The 5,944-nt window shown below is 36.3% G+C and overlaps 1 long non-coding RNA gene across 1 annotated transcript; it reads right to left on the bottom strand.

Moving 5' to 3' along the window:
* Positions 1-328: 328 nt before the first annotated feature.
* On the bottom strand, positions 329-1,197 carry LOC136532724 (uncharacterized). The gene is made up of 3 exons (XR_010778297.1): positions 1,149-1,197; positions 537-628; positions 329-421 (listed from the first exon to the last, which is right to left on the bottom strand). It is a non-coding gene; the product is annotated as an uncharacterized lncRNA (long non-coding RNA).
* Between the last annotated feature and the right edge of the window lie 4,747 nt (positions 1,198-5,944).

Below are 5,944 nucleotides of genomic sequence, written 5' to 3'. Positions count from 1 at the left end.
CAACGCGTCACTCAATATATTAACCATCACAACTGCCGACTACGTACCCTGGTTAATGCTCGCTATTATGACGATAAGAAGCCGTCATCTATAGTGTAGTTAACCATGGTTAAGAAGCGTCACGCATTATATATTCATTCAGTGATGAATCTTAGCACAGGTCATATAACATAGACATAAAAGTCACGCCATCATTCACTTAGAACCCAAATCATATGATATATTACATAGCGCAAATAGGTTCAACCATCACACAAGTTTGTCTTTTGCATATGCAAATAACTTCATATAGCTTATGATAAGACAGAGTTTGTAGTTCCAGCAATACATTAGCTCCCATGTCCTTTACTACAAAGTTGAAGAATTTGCACCTTGCAAGCATTTATAGCTCACATGTCCCTCACTTCTCTCCTTGCTGCAACTTTCAATTGAACAAAACAACACAAAACAAAATAACAAATCAGCAAGTATGCATGCTTGGTGTTGGATTCTTGAAAAAATTACAAAGAATGTAACTTAATTGGAGATATCAATACCTTGAAGAGGACATAGTAGATTTAATTAATAGATCAACTAAGCTTCACATTGGCACAATGGATCTGTCTGGCACAAATAGCAAAACAGCTCCCTTCAAAAAAATAGCAGACCATCATACTGGTTAGGGGCAGGAAATAAAAACCTATGCAGTGATACATGAGCACTATATGAATAAGAATTTGGCAGGCAACCAGGTGCAGACAATGCAGGAACCCAAACAGAATGTCAATGAGATTGCCTCTCACACGAAAAGCACATATAGGGAATTGTTCCCATAATATAAATAATTCAACATATATTCAACGATTAGGGTAGCATCCATGTGGTTAGCACTCACAGTCACCACAAAAGGGCCAAGGCAGCATCAGACCAAAGGTAGTAGTGTAATTCGTATAATTGGTACCAAAATTCAGTAGAAGGGGTTACAGTTAATGTGGTACACCGACTCCACAAATCTATTAGCTAGTTTTTATTAGCAAGGAGGAGCAAAGCATCAAATGAGTATGCCCGGCAAGAGCCAATTGAACTGTGACACCAAGTGTAAAGAGTGGTCCAAGTGCTTAAATATCATATCACTATTGCTAAGCCGTTGTTCTGGAACAAAGTTTCACCTGATGCAGATTAATCAACGTTTCCTCAGCAATCAGCACACACCAAGGCAATTATGCCGCATCTCCTGCAGCCAACAATCAAAAGAATAATATTTTTTTACAAACTAAATTAGTTCAAATGTGTACTATAATTATAGGGCATCTGGTACAGAAGGATGCACAAATATGTAAAGATTTAGTATGCAGCCAAATTGTTAAGCCAATGGCATTCTGATTTTAATTTCAGTTAAATTGTACACCAAGCTAAAAAAATCTGTAGGGTTGATGTGTGGTGAGATGTTACTGAACATGCAAAGGGATCTGAAAACGCTATCCATGATCCATAGCATCGCCCAAGGTACATCTGTATTTTCTGAAAGTAGGAAAGAAATAGCAGGTTAGTGTATTTGACTGTAGTCATCTAAAGAAAAATAACCAAAGTCCTTTCTATGAAATCCAACGCTAATAATTCGCTGACAGCAAACACTGCTAATATTTATTTATAGGACCTATTCAGAGTCTACAAAAATTATAGGAGGTAACACTTCAACTAACATGCAGTGCAAATTTCATGTTGAACATAATTTACGTGTTCACTAAAAATGGCATGATAATTATACAAGCATATTTATTTATCTATGGCAGGCCTAAAAATAATAAGAAAAAAATAAATTAATTTACACTAACAAATAGTACACATTATCAGGAGTCTAATAAAATTAGTTTTATAAATTTTGGACAACTACAAAATTTTCTATTGTATTTACAAGATCTAGTTAGTTTGGTCACTTTTAGAGAAAAGCAGGAAGCTAACAGACACATATCACGCTAGCAACCACGAGCTTCCCTCTAAATCACACGCAAGAACAGAGGAGCAGATGGCGGTCGTGACTTGCAGCGCACGCGGCGGCCGTGGCTCAGTCATCCCGCAACATCCTCTTGGGCGAGCGCCAAAATTGTATAATGCAACAAATCCCGTCCGCATCTGTATATCAGCTGCAAAGAAATAAGGAAATAAAAAGGGGAAAAGAAGAGCATACCTATTGCTATTGCTGTGCCTCGAGCGAATGGCGTTGCTGCAGCCGCCATGCGAGCGCGAGGTGGAGGGTGAGGGTGATGGCCGCAGGCGGGCCTTCGCTGCTGTGGGGAAACGTCGAGACGTCACAGGCCTCCGTCGGAGTGCCAGGGCCTCGTCCCTAAACAGTTGTGCCCTGAACACAGAGCTGCCGTGGGTGCGGCGAGGCGTGCTAAGTGGCCGGACTCGTGCTGCCGCACGGGGCGGCTGCGGACGTGCTGGCTGCGGCCGTGCCAAGCGGCCGGACCCGTGCTGCCGCGCAGGTGGCTGCGAACGTGCCGGGCAGCCGTGCGGACTCGTGCATGGCCACCAGACGCAAGAGCGAAGTGGAGCAGGAGGTTGCCATAGGGAAGGATGCGGTAGGAGAACGGTGGATCTGGATCTAAGGAGGGGAGGTGGAGTGGCATGTGAAGAAGACAACTGAGTGAGCGGCGCGTTGGTAGGGTTTAGGTTATTTATTTCAAGCTGAATGAATGTGAGCCGTCCATTGATCGATCCAACGGCCAGGAATGATATGCAGATCAATTTGGGCTGGGCTAGATCTACGTTTGGGCTGAATCTGATGTTAATACAGCGCGCTTATTATGTTTATAATTTATCGTAAAGTTTATGATAATTATTTTAAGAATATAAATTAATTCAAATGGAAAAGTCGTCAACTACAAAATTTTAGAACTCATCGAGATCTACAACTTTCATATTGGTTATTTTCCCATCCGAGTTTATTTGAACTTTTTAAAATTTGAATTTCAAAATATTTAGAATTCAAATAGATTTTTGAGGTTATAAATGATTCCAGCTGGAAAAGCCATCAACATCAAAGTTGTACAACTCATCGAGATCTACAACTCTTATTTTGATTATTTGTTTATCCGACAAAGTGATAGCAACATTGTTCACAAATTTTACATCTCTCTCTCAAAGTTTCATAAACTAAGACAGAGATGTAGAAATTATGAACAACGTTACTATAACTTTGTCGGATTTGTAAGTCACCAAAATAAAAAAGTTAGATCTTGATAAGTTGTACAACTTTTATATTCATCACTTTTTCAGCCGAAATCATTTTGGGTTTCAAAATTTGGTTTGAAGTTGTCATTTTATAAAATTCAGAATTTGAATTCTTCAAACTTTGACACATGACAACAAGAATACAATAACTACATAGATCATGATTTTAGAAAAATTCAGAAAAAAAAAATCATCGCATTTGGAGTTAGTATGTGGGAGAAAAACTTATTACAAGTTTTAAAAGGAGATTAAAAAGAGAAATCATTCTTGTTCGTCACTTGTTCATGATGAAGAACAAGTGATTTTTCTTTTTAATCTGCAGCTAAAATTTGTAACTAGTCTTTCTCCCACATACTAACTTCAAATGCGATGCTTTTTTTCCCTAAGTTTTTCTAAAATCATGCTCTATCATTGTATTTTGTTTATGTTTCAATGTGACAAAGTTTGAGTAATTCAAATTTTGAATTTTAAAAAATTACAACTTGAAGCCATATTTTAAGACCCGAAATGATTCCAGCTGGAAAAGTCATCAACATCAAAGTTGTACAACTCATCAAGGTCTACAACTCTTATTTTGGTCATTTGTTTATCCGACAAAGTGATAGCAACATTGTTCACAAATTTTACATCTCTCTCTCAAAGTTTCATAAACTAAGACAGAGATGTAGAATTTGTGAACAACGTTACTATAACTTTGTCGGATTTATAAATCACCAAAATAAAAAAGTTAGATCTTGATAAGTTGTACAACTTTTATATTCATCACTTTTTCAGTCGAAATCATTTTGGGTTTCAAAATTTGGTTTGAAGTTATCATTTTATAAAATTCAGAATTTGAATTCTTCAAACTTTGACACATGACAACAAGAATACAATAACTACATAGATCATGATTTTAGAAAAATTCAGAAAAAAAATCATCGCATTTGGAGTTAGTATATGGGAGAAAAACTTGTTACAAGTTTTAAAAGGAGATTAAAAAGAGAAATCATTCTTGTTCGTCACTTGTTCATGATGAAGAACAAGTGATTTTTCTTTTTAATCTGCAGCTAAAATTTGTAGCTAGTCTTTCTCCCACATACTAACTCCAAATGCGATGCTTTTTTTTCCTAATTTTTTCTAAAATCATGCTCTATCATTGTATTTTGTTTATGTTTCAATGTGACAAAGTTTGAGTAATTCAAATTTTGAATTTTAAAAAATTACAACTTGAAGCCATATTTTAAGACCCGGAATGATGTCGGCTGGAAAAGTCATCAACATCAAAGTTGTACAACTCATCAAGATCTACAACTCTTATTTTGATCATTTGTTTATCCGACAAAGTGATAGCAACATTGTTCACAAATTTTACATATCTCTCTCAAAGTTTCATAAACTAAGACAGAGATGTAGAAATTGTGAACAACGTTACTATAACTTTGTCGGATTTGTAAGTCACCAAAATAAAAAAGTTAGATCTTGATAAGTTGTACAACTTTTATATTCATCACTTTTTCAGCCGAAATCATTTTGGGTTTCAAAATTTGGTTTGAAGTTGTCATTTTATAAAATTCAGAATTTGAATTCTTCAAACTTTGACACATGACAACAAGAATACAATAACTACATAGATCATGATTTTAGAAAAATTCAGAAAAAAAAATCATCGCATTTGGAGTTAGTATGTGGGAGAAAGAACAAGTGATTTTTCTTTTTAATCTGCCGCTAAAATTTGTAACTAGTCTTTCTCCCACATACTAACTCCAAATGCGATGCTTTTTTTTCCTAAATTTTTCTAAAATCATGCTCTATCATTGTATTTTGTTTATGTTTCAATGTGACAAAGTTTGAGTAATTCAAATTTTGAATTTTAAAAAATTACAACTTGAAGCCATATTTTAAGACCCGGAATGATGTCGGCTGAAAAAGTCATCAACATCAAAGTTGTATAACTCATCAAGATCTACAACTCTTATTTTGGTCATTTGTTTATCCGACAAAGTGATAGCAACATTGTTCATAAATTTTACATATCTATCTCAAAGTTTCATAAACTAAGACAGAGAGTAGAAATTGTGAACAACATTACTATAACTTTGTCGGATTTGTAAATCACCAAAATAAAAAAGTTAGATCTTGATAAGTTCTACGACTTTTATATTCATCATTTTTTCAGCCGAAATCATTTTGGGTTTCAGCCGAAACGATTATGAAGTTGACAAAGTTTTAAAATTTTAAATTTCGAATTCCAAAAAAATGAAAACTTCAAACCAGATTTTGAAACCCCAAAAAAAGAAAAATATCTCTTGGCCCTAATATTTTAGGCCCAGCCTATCTCCCTCCACACGTGCGCCCTCCACATTTTTACATGGGCCAAGGCCTAGCTCCGAGCCCAGCAGACATGGGTCAAGGGTCCATCTCCTACTGGGTATTTTATGACGTTGGGGTCGTCATATTTGATAAAACATTCAGTGACGACTACTATCGTCACATAAAAACTATATGAATCGTCATAAATTCACAATCGTCGACCGGCTTCTGGCGCCTGCCATTTTGTGACGAAACTTGTGAAGGGTCGAGATGGCGACTAGAGGGGGGGTGAATAGTCTTTTCTAAAATTAATCGTGTCGGCTAACCAATACAAATGCGGAATTAAAACTATCGGTCTAGCCAAGACTATACCCCACTATATATGTTCACTAGCACCTTGCAAAGATAACAATTATGCAACTAAGGTGCCGGGCTAGCT

Source organism: Miscanthus floridulus, unplaced genomic scaffold, assembly GCF_019320115.1.
Source record: "Miscanthus floridulus cultivar M001 unplaced genomic scaffold, ASM1932011v1 fs_698_1, whole genome shotgun sequence".
NCBI classification, from domain to species: domain Eukaryota; kingdom Viridiplantae; phylum Streptophyta; class Magnoliopsida; order Poales; family Poaceae; genus Miscanthus; species Miscanthus floridulus.
The sequence above is the reverse complement of the archived record's forward strand: the minus strand, read 5'-3'. Positions and strand labels throughout refer to the sequence as shown.